The 23677-nt window shown below is 52.7% G+C and overlaps 1 protein-coding gene across 8 annotated transcripts in view; it reads right to left on the bottom strand.

Moving 5' to 3' along the window:
* LOC307175752 (metabotropic glutamate receptor 7-like) overlaps nt 1-23677 on the bottom strand; it is a 111112-nt gene that overhangs the window by 11247 nt on the left and 76188 nt on the right. For 5 of the 8 annotated variants that reach the window (XM_079901209.1, XM_079901207.1, XM_079901204.1 and 2 more), the window contains one exon: nt 17632-17743. The exons of 1 other annotated variant lie outside the window; for it this stretch is intronic. The gene's annotated coding sequence lies outside the window, so the exon portion shown is untranslated. Of the gene's footprint in view, nt 1-17631; nt 17744-18105; nt 18173-23677 lie in introns of all 8 variants that reach the window. 2 more of the 8 variants (XM_079901205.1, XM_079901206.1) reach the window with 1 other exon arrangement.

Below are 23677 nucleotides of genomic sequence, written 5' to 3'. Positions count from 1 at the left end.
CACACACACACACACACACACACACACACACACACACGTAGAGACTTCCAATATCCTAATTCATATCATTAGTTTTCCATTGGGCCACAAATCTTTCATAGGTTCTGAACCCCAATTTTCTCTCTTCAGCATTATGAGCCAACTAAGTCTTTGCTTTGACTTCAGTTAGCTTTTGTTTGACTTCTTAGCATCTTGTCTTGTCTACCTTTTATACATGGAAAATACTGCAAGGGAACACTGTTGCTGAATCCAGCTCCGTTCTCTGAATCTTTACTCTCTCTGTGATTTTGGTCCTTAAAATTCTAGCTGCCTTGTTATTTCTCAATTCCAACTCTGGTTTCCTTAGTCCTATGACATTGTCCTAAGATCTACTGGCTTTTCTACCTCTTAGGAGCCACATTTGGTTTCTCAGACTTTTGCTCTTCATCAGTAGTTCCTAAATGACTGGGCTAGAAATGCATGTGCAGAATATTGTTCTCACTTCAGTGAGTTTCTTTCTCTATTTTACTTTTCTAGGTCATGGCTACCTCAGTAGCTTTCTAACGCTCACAGTCAAATGTTGCTTATGATTTATCTGGCCTTTCTAGTACGCTTTCCTAAGGTAAACTGATATAGTTGGAAACAGAAGTTCGTACCCACCATTTAAAAAATTCTGTTTTGTCTTTCTATGAATTGTCTTTTTGTCCCATCTTCTGTCACTTTTTCCTACCCAAAATTCCCATTCTCACAGATAGATTATTTTAAGATTAAAAATTATTATTAAGCTAATACTTTAATTTTGAAAGGAATTAATTTTGCTTTGAACAAGAACACAGATTGGTGAATGGAATATGGAAGATTCCTTAAGACCTTTTTCATCTCTAAGAGTAGTATCCAACCATCGGTACCATCATAAGTTTGTCAACTATGGAAGAAAACAGTCTTTATAAAATCAGCATTTTTTTCTTATTTTTTAAATTTTTTTGGGTGTCACCAGGACTTGCCTTAGACCACAACTCCTGGCAACACCAAATATAAATGAACCCTGTTACCCATGGGCGTTTACTTGGCTCTGCCACCCTAAGATTGGCCTCCTGGCTCCTTAACCCCAGGGGACTCTAAGCCCTGGGCCACATTCTTGAACCCAAGCCCTGCTCCTCTGTCAGTGGGCAGAATAGTCCTGATACCCCCTGGACCAGGGACTGGGCACATGGCCCACATCTGCCACCACACGGGTCAGGGCGAGAGGGAAGAGGGACCTTGACATTCTCTTCTGGTTTCCCTCTGGGGCTTGGAGTCAGATCCAGGCAAAGACCCCTCCCTTCCGTGTGGAGCTCCTGGCCCCTCATTTGCAGCGCCCAAAACCTGCCTCTGGGGAACCCCTCATTTTGCTCCTTTCTTTGGCTGAGGGTGCTCAGGAAGGAAGCACTGCTGAGACCCAGAATCCCAGGCCAGAAGATGCCCAACAAAGTAGGCTAGGCCAGCCCCAGGACATGATACCGGAACTCCCTCCTAAACAAGACTGAACTCATCACACAGATGGGGAAACTGAGGTCCAAGAGGGCAACGGCTTACTGGCGGAGCCTGGAGCACAGTCTCTAATGGACACATTCCATGTTACCACCAAAACATGGGATTTCTAGAGTGCAGCTCACCCCGTGCTGACACCACCCCCCCCTTAGCCTGGCCACCAAGGTCTCGCCTCCATAATCCCATCCCACGACACCCCCTTCCTGTGTCCCACACAACAGCCGGATGAGACCCCTTGCCCTCAGGCTGTCGTTCACAGGGCTCCTTCTCCCCGAAGCTCCTTCTCCCACCTCTGCCTGCCCAAGTTCAACCAGCCTCTTTAAGGTCCGGCTCAATGCCAGCTCCTTCGTGAGCCACCCAGAGCCCTCATGCTCCTCTAACCTTCCGAGGTGCTTTGCCTCCACCCTCACACCCCGCGCTCTGTTGTCCACGTGAGCTGTGGTTACGGTGTGTGAGCTTCCTGAAGCCGCAGACCACCTCCCCTCTGGGCCCCAGCACCTGGCGCAGTACCCAGCACTCTGTAGGTGCTCAGTAAAATCTCCTCCTCATCTGATGCCCTGCCATGTCCTACCGATAACTGACAATAATGCCTATTGTTTACTGAGCATATACCATGAGCCCGGCTCTGGTACTGTCTCCCATCCTCATGTGATGGACCCAGGTCACAGAGGCTGTGTGACTTTCCTGAGGTCAGAGCTCTGGAACTGGAACCCCACTGGTTCTTGTGCCTAAATGAGTCTCCTTTCCTTCCCACTCACCTCTTCTAGGTCAGGCCACCATCATTTCCTCACCCTGTCCTGTCACTAAAGACTTCCCATGACTCCTTGTGGCCCACTAGACAAAATCTAAACCCCTAAGCATGGCATCTAAACTCTGTGACATCTGGCTTCTTCCCTCTTTGCAGCTTCTCCTCTAGTCTCTGAGCATCACCTCAGTTTCCAGCCTACTGTACCTTGATTTACTTGTAGGCTCTGCACATGCTTTGCCCTCTGCCTAGAACACCCTTCCCCTACTTTTCCTCCTGTGAACTCCTACACATCTCTCAACATCCAAGATCAAGGGTTACCTTCCATTCTAGTCAGATGAGACAAGCAGCAAACGAATTGGACACAAAATTGAGAGCTCTACGAGGGAAGGACCTGTGTCATCATAGAATCCCCAATGCTTAACCCATAATCAGTGCTCAGTCAACATTTGTTGAATGAATAAATGAATACTCTATATATTCTTGTTGACTAAACGGAGAAATGGCAAAAGAATACAAGGCCACAGTATGCAGGGCTGGAGGTGGAAGGGAAGAGACTGAGGCCAGGAAGGCCAAGGACGTGGTGGAGTACAGTGACAAGTACTTCAGGGGCTGCTCTGCAGCAGAGCCACGCTCTTGGCAGAGGGAGTGTTTGTGAGAGACAGAGGAAGGAAAGTGATGGTGTGAGGGAGGCTCTGAAAGTATGTGTGTGTGTGCACGCACACGCGCATGTGAGAAGGCGGTGGGGATGTATGCGGGGGAGTGTGCGTGTGTGAGTGTGCTGCATTTGTGAATCAGTCTGTGAGAGCGGTGCTGAGGAAGTATGTGAAGGAGCACGTATACGTGGCTTGTGGGTCTGTGGCGGAGAGCCCGTGCGTTCTATTTGTGCATGGGGGTCTGCGTGAGAAGGCGAGGGTGTGGGCCACGAAGGCTGTGCCGGAGGTTGTGCATGTCTGTGGGGCGAGGGGGTGGGGACAGTGATTGAGAAAGACAACAAGGAGGGGACACCTGAGGGGGGTGTGAGAGAGAAACTGTAAGTGTGCGGGCGTGGAGGGTGTTGTGAGCACGTGCAGGAGGAGACGGTGTGACCGTGAGTGTGCATGACGCGGAGGGTAAGGTAGGATGTCAGGGCGCTGCTGAGGGTGTGGCTGCATGGCCTCGGCCACGGGCCGGGAGCCAGAGGTGGGGGCTGGCCCTGGGCCCAGGGTGGGGCTCTGACCCAGCAGAAGGTTCCTCAGAGTTCTCCCTGGAGCCACGGGCGCCAGATCACCACGTCCCCAGCTAAAGAGGTCGAGCAGGAGGCCCAGATGTGTGTGTGCGCCTCACATTTTGTCCACAGCAAAACCTCTGGGCATTTACTTGTCTTGGTCTGTGTCCGGGTGTGCACGCCTGTGCTTGTGTGCGTGCTGCCGGCTGTGTGTCTGTGCCTGTCTTTGTCTCTGTATGTATCTGGGCCTTTGTCTCAGTGTGTGTGGCGGTTGGTCTAGGCTTGCCCACAAGACTGTGTCTGGGGTTGTGTGTGTCTATGTGTATCTGTGCCTGTGGGGCACCGGGCGTCCTTGATCTGTGCATGTCTAAGTAGGGCTGCGAGCATCCCCCTGGACCGCCTGTTTGTATCTCTGTCTGTGTGGCCTTAGTGTGAGTGGGAGAACGTTGTGCTTTGGAGACTGTGGATCTAGATCTCGGTGTATCTTTAAGTGTGAGTGTGTGCTTGTGTATCTGCATGTGAAAGTCTGCCATGCGTTGTAGCATGGAAATGCTTATGTGTGTCTGTGGAAGGTGCGTTTGTGAGACCAAGGATCTCCGTGTGTCTCTGTGCCTGTGTGTGTGTATGTGTGTTGGGTGTGAGGGGTTTGTCACAGACTGGTGAGCAAGTTAATCTCAGACTCCGTGACACGTGGAATAAAATCACGCTCCCATAATGGGAGAGAACCAACTCTTCACCCTCCACCCTGGGGGAGCCAGTGGGGGCCAGGGCCAGGCTTAGGCCCCTATGCAGGGCCCCCTGTGGCCTCAGCACCCTACCCCCACCTCTCCTCTGCCACACCAGGCTCATTCTGCCTCCAGAGTGCCCCGGTGCCCACTGCTGGCTGGGCTAGGCTCCAGGACAAGTGACGGAGTCTTAGAGGCCTGTCCTGGGCCCCCCAGCCCCACCCACTGCTGAGGAGGGCCCTGCCCCAGATGGGAGGAAGCAATCTTTGGGCCCCTCCTCCTCCCGGAAGAGAGGGATGAGCTGCAGGCCCGACCTGGATCTTCCATCTCTCAGCAACAAGATTCCTGGTGAGCAGGCTGCGAGGCTTGGCAGGGCGCCTGCCGGAGAACCGCTCTCACCCGCCAGGACGCCTGGGTCCCCAGGGCCGGGCAGCAGCGGGTTCTCTGGGGAGCTAGGAGGGCCCCAGAACTTCAGGCTACAGCTGCCCGGGACTATGGGAAAGCCAGACCCTTCCAGGCTCCCACCCCCAACCACAGACGGCTCCTCAGCCCCCCAGGCAAACCGCCACCCTTCTTCTGGCCTCTCCCCAGCCTTGGCCTTTGCTTCAGAAAGCAGACCAGCCACCCAGCACCACCCACTCCCTACCTGAGCCACAGCGCACACCCAGCCTGAGTTCAAGACCTCACCTCTGGGTTTGAGGGCTCTCAAGGCCAGGACTGTGCCGCTTATCTCAGAATGGGGCTTCTGAGGACAGGGCCATGTGTCCCGCAGCTGTGAAATCCCTCTTGGTCTTAGCACTCCTTCCTGACTGAGCAGTCAGGCACCAGGAGAGCATTTCAAACCCAAGGCTGGGGACACTGAGGCAGTGAAGCTCTCTGCCCTGCCTACTGTTATGAATCAGAGGCCAAATCCAGTAGTCTAGACACACAAGTTCTTAATTCTGTCCAGCGGCAGTGGCTGCAACTTGTTCTTCCCCATAGGGGGTGCAATTTCGGGGCGGGAGGCATCAGTTGGAGGGAGAGGGGAATGGGCAGGTGGACCCCCCTCAACCCTCAGACTTGGATGAGCAGCCGGAGAGCAGGTTTGGTAAGAGATTAAGGTCGAGGAGAAGAGAACCCAGATGCTCCAAGATTTATGACCCTAATTCTTCTCCCTTAAATTCCCCTCCAAGCCCCCCAGCCCTAGCCTGGTCCCTCCAGGGTCATGCTGTGGCCCCAGGCCAATGTCAAGGCCTTAACCCATCCATCAGTTGTTGCCAGGGAGTTTCCACCCCAATGGGTCCCAAAGGGAGGAGATCAACTGACACTACGGGCCCAGACTGATGGGGAAGGGGCATGGCCCTAAAGAGGTGGCCAACAGCCCCCTGCCCCCTCCCAGGATGTAGGGGCTCACAACCTCCAGGGCAGAAGCTAGGCTGGTGGGTGGGGTCCAGGAGGAGGGGACCTCCCAGCTCTGGCACCACTCCCAGCCCCGCCCTTCCAACAGGCCAGGAGACCGGGGATCCCACGGGACCCTACAGCTTACAGGGTGTGTGGCCTTGGGCCCTTGCTGCTCCTCTCCAAGCCTCAGCCTCCCCACCACACAATGCAGGAAGTGGTCTGGATACCCCAGGCATCCCCCCTTCAGCTCCGCTCCCTCAGTGCTAAGCCCTGCCCTCTCTCCAGTCCAGGGGTGTCACCTAGAATCTGGGCCAGATGGGGTGAGGCTTTGGCAGTTAACTGGAGGAGCCCCTGAAGCCACCCAAGTCAGAGCTGAAGAACATATGGTGCTCACTCCTCCACCGCACATCCATTTTCCAGAAGAGTGAAACTGAGGCCCTGAGAGAAGGTCGGGGTCTGCGCCAAGACCTGAGTGTTACTGGTGGGATGGTTAAGAGCACAGGCTCTGGGGACAGAAAGACTTAAGATTAAAATGTCAGCTGCAACAGAAACTTGTTATGGGAAGTCCCTTGCCTTCTCAGCCTCAGATTCCTCATCCATAAAATGGGCAATAGTGCCTCCCTCCTACGACTGCTGAGTTGAAATAAGAAAACGCATGTAAAGGGCTCGGCCAGTGTAGCAAACACTTGGACAATTGTAACTATCATGACTGTGGGTAGTATTAACACAAAGCCAAGTGGCCGGGGGGAAGGGTAGGTGGGGTCCCGACCTGGCTCATCCTCCAGACCAGGAGGGCCAGCCAAATACCTCAGAGCCCCCCAGCAGTCTCCCCTCTTCGTTAAAGGCCTCTCATTAGTGAGCCTGGGCACCTGCCCCCCCCACACGTAATAAGCCTCATTAGTATCTTAGCCCCAAGCTCTCAGCCCAGAGTCTGTGCATGTGCACACGCGTGAGGGTGGGGGGCTGCGACAGGCCACCAGCCAGGAGACAGCATCCCCGCCAACCACACCCCCTGCCTGTCATCAGCAGGGCCCGTCACCACCCAGCTTGTCACCTGCCTGCCTCGCACCCGGCACCACCTGTCACCCACCCAGCTCGTCACCCACCCAGCCCATCACCCACCCAGCCCATCACCTGCACCACCTGTCACCCACCCAGCTCGTCACCCACCCAGCCCATCACCTGCACCACCTGTCACCCACCCAGCCTGTCACCGGAGCTGCCTGACGGGCCTCTGGGTGAGGGACAGGAGATGGGGAGGAGAAGACCACAGGGGTGTGGAGCTGGGGGCCCCAGAGACCCTGTAAGACCCCCACTTCAGCTCGGCATCCTGCAGCATCGCCATGGTAACGTCTCAGCCGCAACCACTTTCCCAAACATCCCCCCCGCCCCCCAGGCCCTGCTCTTAGCTGAGCTGAGGCTGAGAAGAGCCTTGACTGACAGCAGAATGGGACAGGAAGGAGGTGCTCATCAGCTGGCTGGCCTTGGCCATCCCTGCCCTCTCTGGGCTTGGTTATTCCATCTGCAAAATGGAGGGGCTGGAACTGGGGAGGCCCCTGTACAGCGGGTCATCCCTCCCCAGCCTGGATTTGCTGAGCCAGTGGCCAGTTAACCTGTGAAGGCTGGTGGGGGCGGGGTACAAAAGGACAGGGGGTTCTGGGTTCTTCCACACTCCTTTGCCCTGGCCCAGCTCACACAGGCTGGGCCTCTGGCCCAAACTCACATAGCAAAAGAGGAGGAGCAGGCTGGAAGGCAGAGGGGCTCTGCCACAGGACTGCCAGCTGGAGATGATGCCACAGTGGGTGACCCAAGGCTGAGCTGGCCCTCACCTCCAAGCTGCATTATTTATAAAACGCAGAGCTCCTAGCCGAGCAACAGCTGTGGTGCCGCTCCTCCAGGGGGCACAGGCAGCGGTGGAAGGGTGGTGCCTCCCCGGGGGAGCCCCCTGGGGTCCCGGGCTCCCTCCACAGCTGGCTGCGGCAGGGGCTGAGGTGGGAAAGGGGCGGCTGCGCCATCCTTCCCCTCCCAGCCCCCTCTCCTCTCCTCTCCTCCAGGCAGGTGGCGACAGGATTACTTCTGCATGACTGCCTGCTCCACAGCGTTCCAGAGACCCTCCTGCCTGCAGCAATCTAAAATTCCTGTAGCCTGGCCTCTCTCCCCTTCTCCCCACAGTGAATGCTCCAGCTTCTACCACAGTGTGCCCGTGGCCAACACCACCACCAGCGAGCTAGCCGGGGCCCCAGGTCCCCGGAGCCACGGGCAAAGGTAGACCCATTCTCGGGGTGTCCCTCGGAACCCTCTGAGGCCCAGGCCCTGACCCATCCCCTCCGGCCCCTGGTGCCCATCCAGCCCCACAGGGCAAGGCTCAAGCTGGGGTCGGGCCTGCCAGCTGTGCCAAGGAGGACCGGCACATACATGCAAACACACCTGGTGGGTCCTGGCGTGCCTGGCCACATCCTCTGCTGCCAAAACCTGGATGTCCCCACCTCTGCTCTAACCGCCCCCTCCCTAACCTCACAAATCCTTGCTACCCCTGGGGTGGGCAGACAGCTGGGCCAGGCCGGCGCCTGTGGCTCCCCAGGGCACAAGAAGCAGGCAAGAGATCGATCCACTGAATTTTTTAAGGCTCTAATGGAGCCTGCCTCCCCAGACTTGGGGCCTGGGACACAGGTGATCTCTCAGGGACCCCTCCCTCAGCATTGCAGTTGCTTCCTCTTTCAGGTCTAGGGGGTCGGGGCACCTTTCTAGCAGCCTTTCCCCGAACAAGAGGCACGAGGGGCCCCTGGGAAAGAGATGGGATTGGGGGGCTGTGAGCAATACCCAGAGGCCCCCCCAGTCTCCCCAGCCCTAATGCAGGCAGAAGCAGCTCAGCCTCTAAATCACTCCCCTCATGCTGCCCTCTGAGGCGGAGTCTGTGCATCTGTAATTAGGGGGTGGAGATTCCGTTTAAAATCATGCATCTAGTAAAGTAACCTTCACTGTTGGAACTCACTCCCAGGGAGACCAAGCCCCAAGCCTGGATCTGGGGGTGGGGTGGGAGGGGAAGCGTGTCAAGCCAGCACCTTCTCCATCTTTTTTCCTGAAGCTCCAGGCCCAATGTCCCCCTCAGGTGAGCCCAAAAAGAGGGGGATTTGGCAAGCACCTGAGAATGTGCAGGCTGGGGGTAAATCCCCCTGCCCAGACCCCCCACCCCCACCCATACACGACAGAGTCAGGGCATGGCTGGGTACTCAGAGTTCTTGGCTGACACACCAGGATGACCAGGTGCCAAGAGCCCCCAAAGAGGCCCCAAAGCCCCAAAGCCCAGGCCAGGGTGCCCAGAGCACAGGGTCTTGGGTGGGGCAGCTTTGAACCAGATGTACAGCCTCACTGTCCAGGAATGAAAGGCCTGAGGCAATGAGGGGGGGTGGAGATGCCTCCCCAGGCAGAGGAGGCTCTGGGAAGTGGGGGAGGACCAGGCAGCCGAGAATGAGAGAGAGCACCGAAGAGTGGGCCAGTGTGTCTGCAAGGCTGAGGCTATCTGGGGGGAGTTTGGGGGAGGGAGGCTGGGGAGGACAAGGTGGGGTGGGGGAGCGGTGATGGAGAGCGCTGAGGAGGGAGGCTGTGCTGGAACTTGTGATGGTGGGAGTGCGGCTGCAGGGTGAGGTGGGGGCGCAGGGCGGAGCTGCTCTGAGGGGTGACTGGGCTGGGGCCCTGTGTGTTTGTGTATGAGTGCGGGACTGGTGTTTGGAGAGGGGTGGGGGCTGTCCCTGGGCCCTTGGATGGCTGAGGAGAGTACTGGAGCTGGAGCTTGCTGGGGAACACACAGAGGACTGCTTGTTTGCGGAGGTGCTGGGACCTGGGGGGTGTGTGTGCGTGTGCGGGATGCGCATGCACGTGCACGGCCTGGAAGGTACGAGAAGCTGAGAGGACATTACTGTTCCAAGATGCACCTTGTCTGTGTGTTTGAGGTAAATGGTGTGGCTACAGGGGTGTCCTCCTCTGCGTGGGTGTTGAGGCGGTGTGTGTACGTGTATGTCGCAGGGAGAGTTTGGAAAGGTGTAGGGGGCTGTATCGGTGTGTCCGGGGACGTGATGAGCTGCAGCAGAGGGAAACGCTGGGGCCGTCGGGAGAGTCTGTGGGTGTCTGGTTAGGTGCTGGGACTCTGAGAACCTGAGTGTGTGGAAGGTATTAGGGCTACAGTAGGATCCTGGGTGTATCTGGGGAGGTGCTGGGATTGGAGGAAGAGTTGATCTGTTTCAGGATGTGGTAGAAGCCTTGTGTGTGTGTTGGGGTGTCTGGGGGTATATTGGGGGTCATAAACATCTGGGTTTTGGTTAAGTACTAGGGCTGTAATATGTGTTTGGGTGGGTAGGCATGTGGTGGTTGTGTGTTTGGGGGCGTGCTGGGGCTGTGTGTTTAGGGGTGCTGGAGCTGTGAGTGGGGAAGTGGTTGTGTATTTAGGAGGTACAAGGGGCTGGAGTTGGGCCCCTGTGCCCAGACAGGTGATGGGGCTGCGGGGTGAGGGCGGGTGCCCCTCTGAGGAGGTGAAGGGCAGAGTCCTGGCCTTTGCTCGGGCCCACCTGGGGGCTGCCCGCTAGAGCCCCTCTGCCGGTGGTGCCCGCCCACCCCCAGACCCCACATCCAGGTGTCGAGACAGGCAGTCCATCTGTCTCTTCCTGTGCCCAGGCTGAAGGAGCAGTGCCGCCTCCTCGCTCCCTGGGGGGGCGGCAGCAGATCCCAGCCCACCCATCTGCCTTCAGATGGTCGAGGCAGGAGCCTCCACAAAGCTGCCTAGAGGGCATCCCTGTGTTTGAAGAGGCACGGGCTGGGGGGTGGGGGGAACTGCACAGCAAACAGTCCTCGTGGAGGCTCCTTTGAAAACCACTGACGCCAGGAGAGATGAAGAGGGAGGACAGGGGCGGGTATGTCTGTCCTTGTACATCGTGCGGGTCAGCGTCCAACTGTGTGCCTTGGAGCCCCTTCGCATGTGTTCATGCCGGTGGCCTCTGTTCAAGCAGCATCCTTGCCTTGGAAAACAGCCCTCCAATCCAGGCTACGAGCTCACAGCCTCACACAGGCAGCTACCCCCTCATCCATGCACGCTGCCTACACTACACTCACACGCAAACATCCCCCACACCTTCACATCTGCAGAACACTGCACCCTGGTACACATGCCCCTCAGCCCCAGAGTCCCAGTCCTTCACATGTGTACGCCCATGACACACACCCGCACACTGCAAAGCCAGGTACAGCCACATGCACCTGTCACATATGCATGCCTCCACACAGACATACCCGACAAGTAGCTGTCACACCCACACCCACACACTCCACACACCTTGGGGAGTGGATCTCCCTGTCACACCCATATCCCACCTCATATGCACTCAGTCTCTCTCATACACATTGTAACAGATACTCACCATCCCTTATACCTGTACATACGCACACATGTTTGTACACGTGCATACCCACTCTCAACAGCTCTCAGCTCTTTCACACCAGCCAGTTTCTCTGTGTCCAGGCCAGGCCCTGCAGGAAGGCTGCCACCGGCTGAGTGTCTCCTGCCTCCCTGCCCTGCCAGCTAGGTCAGAGTGGGGGGCATACCCCCCCACCATGACACCATGGCTCCCTGGGAACCCTGATCTTCCCCTCCAGAGAGAAAGAGTCCTCTCTCGGCTCTGGGGTGACTGCCACTGTTGTGTGAGAGTGTGACTGTGTATGTGTGTGTATCAACATGTTTTGAGAAGCCACGATGAGGCCTGTGTGTCACTGCCTGTATGGGTAAGAAAGCATAGGGACAGGTTCACCGGTTATGTTTGTGAGATTCAAGATGAGTGTGAGAGCAGAGACATGTATGCCACAAAATGTGTATTTGTGAGTGTGTGTGAGGCCAGGCCCCTGTGGACAGGTGTGAGTATGGGGGGTGCACTTACACAAGGAGACACACAGTGAGTGTGAGTGGGGAGTGAGTGGGAAGTATTCTGGGATATTTTCTGAGACAAGGGGTATGTACATTTGTGAGTAGGGGTCAGGGCTAGGAGAGGCACCCTCCGCAACTCCCTCCTCCTACAAAGAGATCAGGGGAATGGGGTCTCTGGGATTTGGGGGGAGTGTGTGTGTGTGTGTGTGTGTGTGTGTGTGTGTGTGTGTGTGTGTGTGTCTTCCTCTCTCTCTTTCTCCCTGACCTCTTTAGCAGCTGGAAACTGAGCCGAGGGTGGAAGGAATGGAGACTTGGCTGGCCTGGGGGTTTGGGGAGGGAAGCAGGAGAAAACATCTTCCAGATTCTCATCAAATCCTTGTTTGTGGTTTGTAGCCTTCAGTCTCTCCTCTCTCTTTCTCTCGGTCTGGGTTTCCCCCTTTCTTTATCTCTTTCTGCCCCTCCCTCTCTCCCCCATATCTCTCCTCCCATCTCAGTCACCTTGTCTCCCCCCTTGGATCTCCCTGTCTCCAAGTCTCTGTCTCTGTCTGTCTGTTACTCTCTCCCCAGGCCCTTGCATTTTTCTGACTCCTGTCTCTGCCAGCACCTCTGTATGTCCGTCTCTCCCAGCCCTGGTCCATCTGTCTGTCTCTCTCCGTCTGCCTGTGCGTGGATGTCTCTGTCCATCTGCTCCGCCACCCATCTGTCTGGTTGTCTGTGCTAGTCCTTCTAAGGGTGCCCACTCGCTCACCAAGACACCCTCCCCCAGGTCAGCAAAGGCCTCTCCTGGCTCAGGGGGCGGGGAGGGGGTGCAGAGCTGCAGCTTCTGGAAGCTTCAGTAGCAGCTGGCTGAGCTGGGAGTTCGGGGCCAGCCAGCTGCAGAAGTGGCCCCTCCCCTGGGCTCCCAAGCCAAGGACCCCAGAGCAGAGAGAGGAGAAAGCAGGGCCTCACTGCAGCTGAGTCTGTGTGTGCGCGCGTAGGGGGAGGCAGGGGGCCTCACTTTGCCTTCACTTCACCGTTCCCCCCAAAGCCAGGCCCTGTAGGAGAGGAAGCTTCAGTGCCCACCTCCCTCATCCCCTCACCAATGGAAGAGATGCTGAGGATCCAGGAGGGAAGGGCTGGGGGATGCCAGGCCTTGGATGAAGCCATAGCTTCCTGTCAGATGGGTGGGAGGGGGGCTCCTTCTCTCCTCCCTCCCAGGCAGTCCCTAGGGATCCCTCCAGTGCTGGTCCCAGCTCCGGACACGAGGGGCCCCATAGGCAGTTCTCACCAGCTCCCACAGGGACCATTCCTACCTCCCAGCTGCCCCAGAGCCTCTGACCCACAGGGATAAGGTGGAGGGGGGTGGATCACAAGGGTGTCTCCTCCCTCCCCAAATGGAGTTTGGCTCTGGATCTGGAGTTCGTGGCCCTGTCTACGCCCTGGCCATCCTGAGAGGCCCCAGGCAGTCCACCTACCATTGCCAGGCCGGCACCACACACACACACACACACTGCACCCCAGCACTCGTGGCCCACCACCGCCACTCCCTGGCCCAGCAACTCTGAGGGCTCGAGAGGAGCCCTACCGCGGAGACCTGCACCCTACACTGACTGGTGGCAGCCTCCAGCAGGGCCCCCGGCACAAAGCCAGCAGCTGGAGGAAGTACCCCCCAACACTTCCCAGGAGGCTCTGTTCCTCCCTCTCTAAGAAGAGCTCACAGTCCAAATCCCACAATAGATGGGGAAACTGAGGAAGGGATGGGATGACACAGTCAGTCATTCTTCCTGAGACCCTGGGGTGGGATCATAAATGAGGAATAGGGAATGAAAAGGATGCCGCAGGGGCAGAATCTGGCTCCTTCCTGACCTGCCACGGGCAAAGTCCATGTTGGCTGCACAGCCCTGCACAGCCCTACCGCTGGGCCAGGGCCAGGGGCTGGCTCCCTCCCTCTAGAGCTCTCCTTGCCCCTGGCTGGGCCCCCTCCGTCTCCTCACTTCTGAGCAGCCCTCCCTACCCTCTCCCTCCCAGCTCTGGCTCTCTAATCCTCAGCTCTTGGAAGCCTGACTCACTGTTTCCCCTCCTCTCTCCCCTCCCTCCCTCTCTCCCAGCAACGGTGCCTCCCCCTCCCCTGGGGGGGCTCTGGCCACAAGGGTGCCCGCCTGCTCCTCTCCTCAGGCTCTGGCCCCCTCCGCACCCAGGAGGCCCCCTGCAGCTGTTCCAGCTCTCTAACTACAGAGAGGTGGACGGAAAGAGCCTAGGTCCCAGGCAAGCAAGGGGAGGGGGCCCCTCTAGACTGGATTTCCTCCTGTCAAACAAGGTGGGGGGGATCCAACCGGATGACACCCCTGGTGTCTCTAACAGTCCTAATGTTCCCCGCTTTTAAAAGCCCAGTGCCTCCTGACAGAGCGCCCACAACCTGTGGGGTGCTGTACCTGCCTCAGGCTCCGCCCCCAGGTCCAAAGAAGAGGTCGGCTCTGTTCCCAGACATTTGGGGAGTGGGGAGACGCTGCCCTGGGGCAGGAGCATTAGTCAAGTGACCCCTGGAATCCCCGTTCTCCCTCCTCCTGTGGGAGAGCTTCCTTCTCTCTCTCTCCCACCTGTCCTCCTCCCTTTTCCCAGAGACGTTTGCTTGTCTCTCCTTCAGATACTATCCTAGCAGCAATTGATCTTGGGTGAGAGGCTCTCAGTGCCCGCTCATTTTGGGCTGTGGGGTGGGGAGTGGCACATGCCTAGGCCTTCTTGGTCCCCTGGATGCCATCTCCAGGGGCTGTGATCCTGGCTCTTCTCCTTGACCGTTTTCTCTCTCACCCCCTCATCACTGGCTTCTGTCATCATCTTTTCCTCTTTCCACCTCAAGTCGGGCTCTCTGGGTCTCTTTCCTCCCCACCTCCCCCAGCTCTCTCCCTGGGGGGCCCATCTGCTGACATTAGCAACAATGTTACCGTTGCTCCCCCCCTTCAGTTCCCAGCTCCACCCCATCCTGGCTTCCCCCTCCCCGGCTCTGTCCCAAGAGACCCAGGGGACCCAGAGGCAGAGCTAGGCTCCATCCCACAATGGTGAGTCTGCTTGACCTCACTAATCACACCAGAAGTGCCTGGGCATCTGGTATGAAGGCATGGCACCCTGTGGTCTTGGGTGGCTGGCCTGAGGCACAGAGCTCTGTATTCCACAAACCAATTAAAAAAAAAAAAAAAAAAGTTGACTTGGGGTGGGGCAGAGCAGAGAAGAGGGGAAGTGAGGGGGATCAGGTTTGCCTGGAGGAAGCCCCTGTCCAATGGGGAACAGAGGCAAGAGGAGGTAGTGGCTTGAGCCAGCGCTCCAGGCTGACCGAGAACAAGCAATGTCCCTCTGGGGCTCTGCTGGTCCAGATCAGCTCCCCCTAAAAAAAAGGTCTTCTGCCGGGGACAGTTTGCCCTCCAAGCCTCCAGCACAGCCACACCAAGCAGGTAAAGATCCCGTCTCTGTCTCTTAATCTCCTTTAGAATCCAAATCCATCCTCCCTACAGTACACCTCCACTTAGCTCAGCAGGGGGTTCCATAAGCCTCCCTGCCCCAATCTAACCAGGTGGAATGGGAGGGGACAAAGCCCCCCAGCTCCCAAGCCCCCTCACCAAAGGCCCCATTAAGGGCTGGGGAGCAATGCAAAACAATCCTGGAACCCACGCACCTTCAAACTGAGAAGCAACCCTGTCCATCCACAGCACCTGGGGGTGCTGGGGCTCCCTGCCCCCACGACCCTGTTCCAGACCCCCCAGCCCAGCAACCATAATAAACAGCAAGCTCTTTTTCTTTATGACACCAAATTCCTCCAAGCCGAACAGCTCCTTCCATCACTACCTCAGCCATAGATCACATTAAAAACTCACAGAGAGCAACTTAAACACATCACATTTGTTTCTCTCTATATTATTTCAATAGTAACGGCATTAAAAATGGATTTTACTACAGAAAATAAATATCAACACGTGGGCCGGGAGCCCAGGCAGGGGGAGAGAGCCCACCAGGAGAAGGTCCCTGAGGGCTTGGGCACAGCTTAGGCACTGATCAAGGAGGTGGCTGAGAGGACAGACTACACCTGGGGTGGGGTGGGGTGTGGGGGGAATGCCTGGGGAGGGGGCAATGCCCGCCCACCTGGGCACCTGCCCCAATGCCAGACCAAGAGGGACAAGAGTCACTGGTTTGAACTGGTCTCCCAAAGCTCATGCCCTCACTGATCTTTGCAACCTCTGGAGGGTAGGAGCTCTGGGGCAAGAAGTTCACTAGTCTCTAGGGGTTATTCCAACTATTGACACAGCAGAAGAAAAAAATGAATTCAACTTACTATCCAGTTTGATTTTCCATTACTATAAAAATATACATCTGCTCAAAGGAGGGAGATGGCAAGCTGCAGGCACATGCCACCTGGGGGGTCCCCCTGCAGCTCACCACCACAACCCAGCCTGCCCCTCCAGGCGGCAGGGGTGGGGACTGTGTGTGGGTGGGGGACGACCAACTGGTAATCTGTCACCTACAGCCCCAGCTCACACAGCTACACACACCGGGCCACACGGAACAGGAACAAGCCAACAATAGAAACACCCCAAATGCTCCTGGCAGGACTGTGCCCAGGCTCGGGCGCATGCCCCTGCCCTGCCGGCGGCAGCAGCGGACAAAATGTGGCCACCCTGACCCGGAGGCAAAACTTGTCCTCACACCCTGAGCTCTGCCGGGGGAACTGGGGCCAAGTCCCACCTGACACCAACTGGTCCGGCGGGAAACGCCTGCCCAGCCAGACAGGCACAGGCCCCCCCAAGGGTCCCTCCTTGTGCTCAGGGGCCAGGCTGGTGCAGCCTGGCCCTACCTCCCAGGGTGACGCCTGGGCCCAAATTCAGCTGGCCCTGCCAGTCAGGCACTGGTGCAGAACGGAGGGCACCAGGCTCAGCCCCTCCCAGCCCAGCCCCAGGGCCCCCAAGCTAGGAGGGAGGGGGGACTCCCCACCCCTCCACATCTGGCCCTGGCCCCCAGGGTCTGCGGTAGAGAATTCCCACCCCCGCTTCTCTCTCTCTCCCTCCTCCCTCTCAGTGCCCGCTGCCCGTCTCAGGGACGGCCCCAGCTCCCGCCTCAGGCCAGCAAGGCCCACATCCTTCCTCCCTCAGCTGGCCCCTTCGCCTGGCAGGAGGCTGGGGCGTCAGGCTGCTGGGGAACCCCTCCAGCTCCCATCAGTCTTCATCCCCAGCCCCCAAACTCTGGGTTGCTGTCCCTTTTCCTGTAGAACACGAAACAAGGTTATTTCCTAGACTCAGAGCCAGCCCTCTGCCCCTCTGGCTCTGCCTGGGGACCAGGACCCAGCAGGGGAATGCGCCCTTAGCCAGAAAGCAGAGGGATTTTGCAATTCACCCCCAGCTACCGGCCCAGGGGGCTGACAGCAGTCACTCAGCACCCCACTCCCTGGGGAAGAGGGGGCCCGATTCAATCAGAGCCTCAGAGGAAACGCACTGATAGGCGATTATTTATTTATTTATGCAAAAGTGAGCCGACTTTGTTCGCCAGGTAACCGGGCACGCGGCCCAACCCCTACGGCCTTGGCCGCCCCCAAATCCCTCCTCCGCCCCACACCCACTCCTGGTCATTAGGTCCCCGCCTCTCAACTCCCAGAGCACCAGCAGAACCTTGAGATTTGGGGGTTGAAGGGGAGGGGCTCCTCCGCAGTCTCCCCCTTTCCCAGGGCCGTTCCTAAAATCTAGCCTTGTTCTCCGGTCCCACGGTCCCCCCCTTCACCCACCCCCGCCACATTCTCAGCAAGCTGGAGAGCAAACTGCAGTTTTAAATCCAAAGACGGAGGGAGGGGGAAGGAGGAGGGGGCACGCGGCAGCGCTGGGCGCGCACCTCGCCCCCGAGCCGGGGGAGCCGCGGGGCGGCCAGGAAACCCGAGAACCCCCCCTCCCCGCGCCCCCTTCTCGTCCACCTCCCCCTCCCCCTTCCCGGCGCTGCCTGCCAGGCTTCGAGCCGAGCCCAGCCGAGCCTCGGGCCCCGGTGGAAACAAAGACCGATCGCACCGCGGGCACCGCAGCCATGGGGTCCGGCGGACCGGACCCGGGCGCGCGGAGGGGGTGCAGAGCACCCCCGGTGCGCTGCACAAAAGAGCCCGGCCGGCCGGTCCCCAGCGGGGGTCTAGGGCTGGGGAGGAGGCGCCACTCACCGGAGTGCTGGGCTGCCGGCTCCGTTGGTCCGAGCCAGGCGAGGGGCTTTGGGGGGCGTCTGTCTTCCGGCCGCGGCAGCGACGCGGGCGCTCGGCAGCTTCGCCGCTCACCCTAAAATCGAGATCATATTTCCCTTTGAGTCCTAACACTATGATAATATAATCTCAGTTATGGTATAAAGCAGGTAACTGATTTGAGAAGGATACTGAGTTTGAGGACACATTGACTGATTCATTCCACAAATACTTTACTAACGGACTATGCTAAGGGCCTGGGATCCCATGAAACAAAATGCCAGCAGAAGTGAATCTCTTTAATGAAGCAAAGTATGTGGAAGACAAATCATTAAATGCTTACTTACAGTAAAGCATGCAATGTATCCTGAAATAGGATATATAAATGACTATATGTCCAGGGCTTGTCCCAAGAGCAAGTCTTCTCTAAATGGATTATTTTCTTTTCTCTTTCTTTACCTTGTCTTCCCCACTTATACCTCTACTCTCTGCTTCAGTGAAAGATATTTCTCCTTTCCACTTCTAGCTGAAAAAAAAAAAAACAAGTCTCAGGTGTCAATTTACTATGTAACTGTGGGTCCCTCTCTGTATTACAAAACAAGACTCAGGGGCCAGTGAGTCCTGATATCATGACCTCCAAAAGGGTCACAAGGGATCTCCGAAAATTTCAATAGTTTTAGAGTCTTTTCTACATCTTTTCCAATGATTCAGGTATGGAGGTTTCTGTATCTTGGGCCTAGAATTCCTTCTACTGAGTGGTGAGCCGATGTGGTTTTAGTGCTTATATCCTATAAGTTCTTTTAATTAGTGTCTTATAGCCTCCCAAAGTGTTTATATATATATGACTGGCCACCATTTAAAATGAAAAAAATAATTTACATTGCTACTTATCCTCATTGAGCTGCCCATTTAAGAAGCAGAACTACACTGTCAGAGCATCCACTTTTGTAATACCTTAGCCATAGTATTTTAACATATATAGTAGTTCTCAATATTTACAGTGTATTGGAAGCACCATATTAGTCAGGGTACTCCAGAGAAACAGAACCAACAGAAGATATATAATAAATATAATGTAATATATGTAATTGCTTTAACATATGTAATTGATATTAAACATATTAAATATTAAATATATTGTATATGAAATATAAGCTGGAAACTAGGAAATCCAGGGGTGTGGTTTTCAGAACTACCGTAAGCCACAGTCAGAGGGCAGGGGATCAGATCAAACACTCAGGCAGAGAGAGCAAATTCCCCTTTCCTCTGACTTTTTATTCTTTTGGGGCCCTCAAGAGATTGGATGAGGCCCACCTACACTGGGGAGGGAAATCTGCTTTACTCCAGCTACCAATTCAAATGCTAATCTCATCTGGGAACACCCTCACAGACCCACCCAGAAATAATGTTTAGGAAAATATCTGTGTATCTCAGGATATAGTTGAGAGTTGACACTTAAAATTAACCATTACATTCTGCAAACCTTAAAATATACCAATGCCTCAGTCCAACCCCCAGAAATACATATTTAATTGGTATAATTACAGGCTGGGCTTTAAGATTATCAAAAGCTCCCCAGGAGATTTCAATGAATCACCAAAAGTTAAGAACCATTAACATCACAGAACATTTCTTTCTTGACGAGAAATCAAAATGCTTCTCACTTTTAGTGTTGATGCCCTGGGAGAGATATTATCTACCTCTGTAAGGTGCCTTCAGAGTATCCCACTGTACCCCATGTAGTCAGTATTTTCAAACAGGCCACTGCAAACATGTGCCTCCAAGTCTGGTCAAAGTCAATCCAAATATTTTTCCCCAATATGGTAGTAGATGGGCGGAATTTCTTTTATGATCACCACGTTGTATGGTAGGCATAATAATTCCCATGTAGAGGGTGAACTGAGATTCAGAGAAAAATAGGGGTGCATATTGCCACAAAGCTAGCAAATGTAAAAAATTAGGAAAAGGTCAAGTTTTCTGATCCGAGTTAAATAAGTAGTAGGTATCATTATTTTATTTATTCCACAGATTCTACTGTCAGGGGTGAGTAGAATAAAAGCAAATGAATAAAAATGTAGTCAGCCTATGAATGGGAAGATTAGCTAGCATCCTTCACACAAAAGACCTGATATGTATCGGCCACTAGAGAGGTTTAGTCAGCTGTATTTACAGTCCCATAACTGGAAAGAAGCATCATGACAAAAGGAAATTCTATGAATCCAGGAAAAAACACATCAAATTAAATAAATAATTCACAGGCAGAGCAAAGATTACAGAGTTGGCTCTGATAACAAAGTATCTAAAATAAGTGGTGATGTGTTTCTCCAACCACACAGGCTGCCAGTCCAGGTGCAAAGGAAAATAAATAAAACTATTATAGATCTAGTAAAAGTTAAACAGACAATAAAAACCAACAATGGGGATGAATTTTAAGTTGGTGATTCTTTGAACAATACTCAAGAGATTTCATTTGCTCTGTTAACGCAATGTCAAGTCCATTTTAGAAATAAAAGAACATTTTTCTGCTTGCTAGAGTTTAGACATAAATCCTCAAACTGTATTAAATCAAGATGCTTCTAGAATCAGAGCTAAAGATCATCAAGGATTATTAAAGAACTACAGTCACTCCCTCATTTTACAGGTGAGAAAACCAAGGTGGTAAATGATTGTGTGATGGGCTTAAGTCCACATGATTCCCATCAGTGGCCAAAACAAGATTAGAGTGCAGGTCTCCCATTTCCTCTTCACTTAATTATTCATCATTCTTTAGTCATTTTGAGCACAACTAGTGCACTGCTGTTTGAAACCTGACCTTTCCAATGGCAGTCAAAATGCCATACTTTAATAGTGCTTCCATTGTCTTTGACCAGAATATTAAATAACTGGCAATCACGTTCTGAGCTTCTTTCCAGATGAATTATACGTTAAGCTCTATTTCAATATTGATTTGTAATATACTTTAAAGCATGTTGATCTTCCTCTGGTCTCTTCTTACAGTTCTGAGCTACATGAATGCTAGAGTTCCTAAACTTTGTGATTTTCTGAATGGCCATCTCTACTGTGTCCACCAATCCAACAATAGTCACTGCTTGTTGCTAGACAGAAAAAAAAAGTTAATAAATTTACAAGTGAAATCCTGTGTTCATTTTTTTTTAATGAAAAACAGAAACCTATTTGATTTACAATCTAAACCCTAGAAGCATACATAGGGCTTAAAGAAATGTATGATTCTTCTATGGAATATTGGAGAATTCTTGTTTAATCAATGGAAGCACATCGTTAGTTTACTCAGGTCCCTAAAAAGGTGGAGGACCTCACTTAAAAGAAACAAGTGACTATCTTAGTTAATGTAAATAGAAATGCATTTCCAGCTTATTTATGGTTGTTCATTTCTATACCATACAGTGGCCTGTTTCTCAGGATATCAGTATAAAAGGCAAATTGATAGGTGAGAAGGATAAGTGGTATAATAAAAAAGTTAAAAGCATGGGCTACATGACATGGACAAGTTACTCAGCCTTTCTAATCTTCCATATGCACATCTATAAAATAGGGAATAAAACATATTACGAAGAGATATGCTTCTCCTCCCACCATGCTTTGGCCTTCACATGTTTGGGAGGCATAGGAGATCCAGTGCCTTTCCCCTCCATCCTATTCTTGGAAGAGGAATTGTTAATGTTATTGGTCAGTAACCAGAACATCTATGGAGCAATGGGTAGAATTATTACATTTGAAAGGGACAAACGTGTCACATGGTTCTGTCCCAGTAGCTCAGCTTATGATTCACAGAATAAGGCATGTTAGCTTAAGCTTGTCCCATGACCTAGTCATCTGTGATTTGGGAGCGAGAGAGAGAGAAGGAAAGCCTCAATTAGAATTCCAAAATGAAGTAACAGCGACTAGCTCACTAGTAATAAATAATACTTTGGTCTTTTCTGATGATCGTTTCTTGTGTATGGATCCCTTGGCAGGAAACTTAACCACCCACTTCAGAGGTCTGTTATGAAGTCCGATATGGTATAAAAAGTGCACAGTGCAGTGCCTCATATGCAATAAGCTGTCAAAGAATATTATCTAGATGACCTTGGATTTGCACTTAAATGTTTGTTATTAAATCAGTTTGCATGGGACTAGTATCCAGAGCCTCAGGATAAAGTAGATTCATGTGAGTTAATAAATGAAAAGCTCTCTGAAATTCTAGACAGCAGGTCTTGCTAACTCAGGTAAGTGGAAGCTGGTGGCTGGGCGTTCCCTCAGGACACGTGTTTTGATGGAATGAGGACTCAGGGTGTAGAAACCAGCTTGGCAGTGGATGGTAAACCACTGCCCAGCACATGCTGCCTCCTGTTAAACAGAAGGCTCTCATGCAAATTGCTTTCTGAATCGTTAGCTGTCGGCAAACCTCATCTCTCCTCCTGCAGCTGTTCTTTCTGATTTTGCCTGCAAACTTTTCATATTGGGCAGGCTCCCAAGCCAAACAAGTTGTCCCTCTGCAGGCTTTGTTCCTGGGGGCGAGAAGTGAACCTCACAGATAAGTCAAAGTAAGGATGCACCATGGACTAATACACACTGAAGGAACAGACTCCTTTAAGCTAAGGTGATGAATGCCTTTGAAAGTAATTTTCTTGCAGCTTCCTGTGAGAAAGTCAGCCAGGCTCCACAAGTTATATGCTGCAATTTTAAAATTATCTGCCTCTGTAGACTTCTAAAGCTTCTATCAGCTAAGAAGTATCTTTTTAAAAAAAAAATATTTTTATACAATTTTAAAGACTACTTTCCATTTATTACAAAATATTGGCTATATTCCCCCTGTTGTATAATACATCCTGGAGCCTACTTTACACCCAATGGTTTGTACTTCCCACTCCCCAATTCCAACTCTTAAATTGCCTTTCCCCCCTCCCCCACTGGCAATTACTAGTTTGTTCTCTATATCTGTGAGTCTGCTTCTTTTATGTTATATTCACTAGTTTGTTTTATTTCTTAGATTCCACATATAAGAGGTATCATACAGTATTTATCTTTCTCTGTCTGACTTGTTTCTCTTAGAATAATGCCCTCCAAGTCCATCCATGTTGCTGCAAATGGCAAAATTAATTTCATTCTTTTTTATGGCTGAGTAGTATTTATATATATATGTATGCAAATATATAAATTTAAATTATATATATTACTATATATATATATATATATATATAAAATCTTCTTTATCCATTGATCTGTTGATGGACACTCAGGTTGTTTCCACGTCTTGGCAATCGTAAATAACGCCGCTACGATGCTACGAACATTGGGGTGCATGTATCTTTTTGAATTATAGTTTTGTCTGGATATATGCCCAGGAGTGGGATTGCTGGATCATATGGTAATTCTATTTTTAGCTTTTGAGGGACCTCCGTACTGTTTGCCACAGTGGCTGTACCAATTTATTACATTCCCACCAGAGGAATGTGTGGGAAATCTCTGTACCTTGTGCTCAATTTTACTGTGAACCTAAAACTTAATTAATTAATTAATTCCCAGCAGCATCAGCAAATAAGACCATGCATTTTTTTAAAAATATTTTTTTAAGGCAGAGTAAATATTTGCTGAATAAAATGAGAAACTCTATCTCGATTGGGTGGATTAAATCAGCAGAAACTAAGCTTCACCTGTGATTTTAGCAGCTGATATGGTTGAGAAATTCAAAGCAGAACAGGCACAAGTCCTCTCTGAACAAGGTAAGGTACAAGAAAAGGAAGGATGGATGTTGTAGGCAAATCATAACACTCTATCATGGCTAAATATAATATCAGGAATTAAATAACTTGAAATCATATAAAAATTTCCTTTACTCGTATGCCCCCTCCCGCATAAAGTGGAAGGTGAGCACAAATGTAAATCAAGCAGGCAGAGGCTCCCACTATCTTATATATGAAATCAAAATTTTAAAGTGTTTTCTTCAGAATCCCTTTTGCCTGGGTGTGTGGGACTCGAGGGACATTGTTCCAGCTAATGATTAAGAACTCTCCAGACAATAGGGGCTTCT

The sequence above is a fragment of the Stenella coeruleoalba genome (genome assembly GCF_951394435.1).
Source record: "Stenella coeruleoalba genome assembly, chromosome: 17".
In the NCBI taxonomy this organism is placed as follows: Eukaryota; Metazoa; Chordata; class Mammalia; order Artiodactyla; family Delphinidae; genus Stenella; species Stenella coeruleoalba.
The sequence above is the reverse complement of the archived record's forward strand: the minus strand, read 5'-3'. Positions and strand labels throughout refer to the sequence as shown.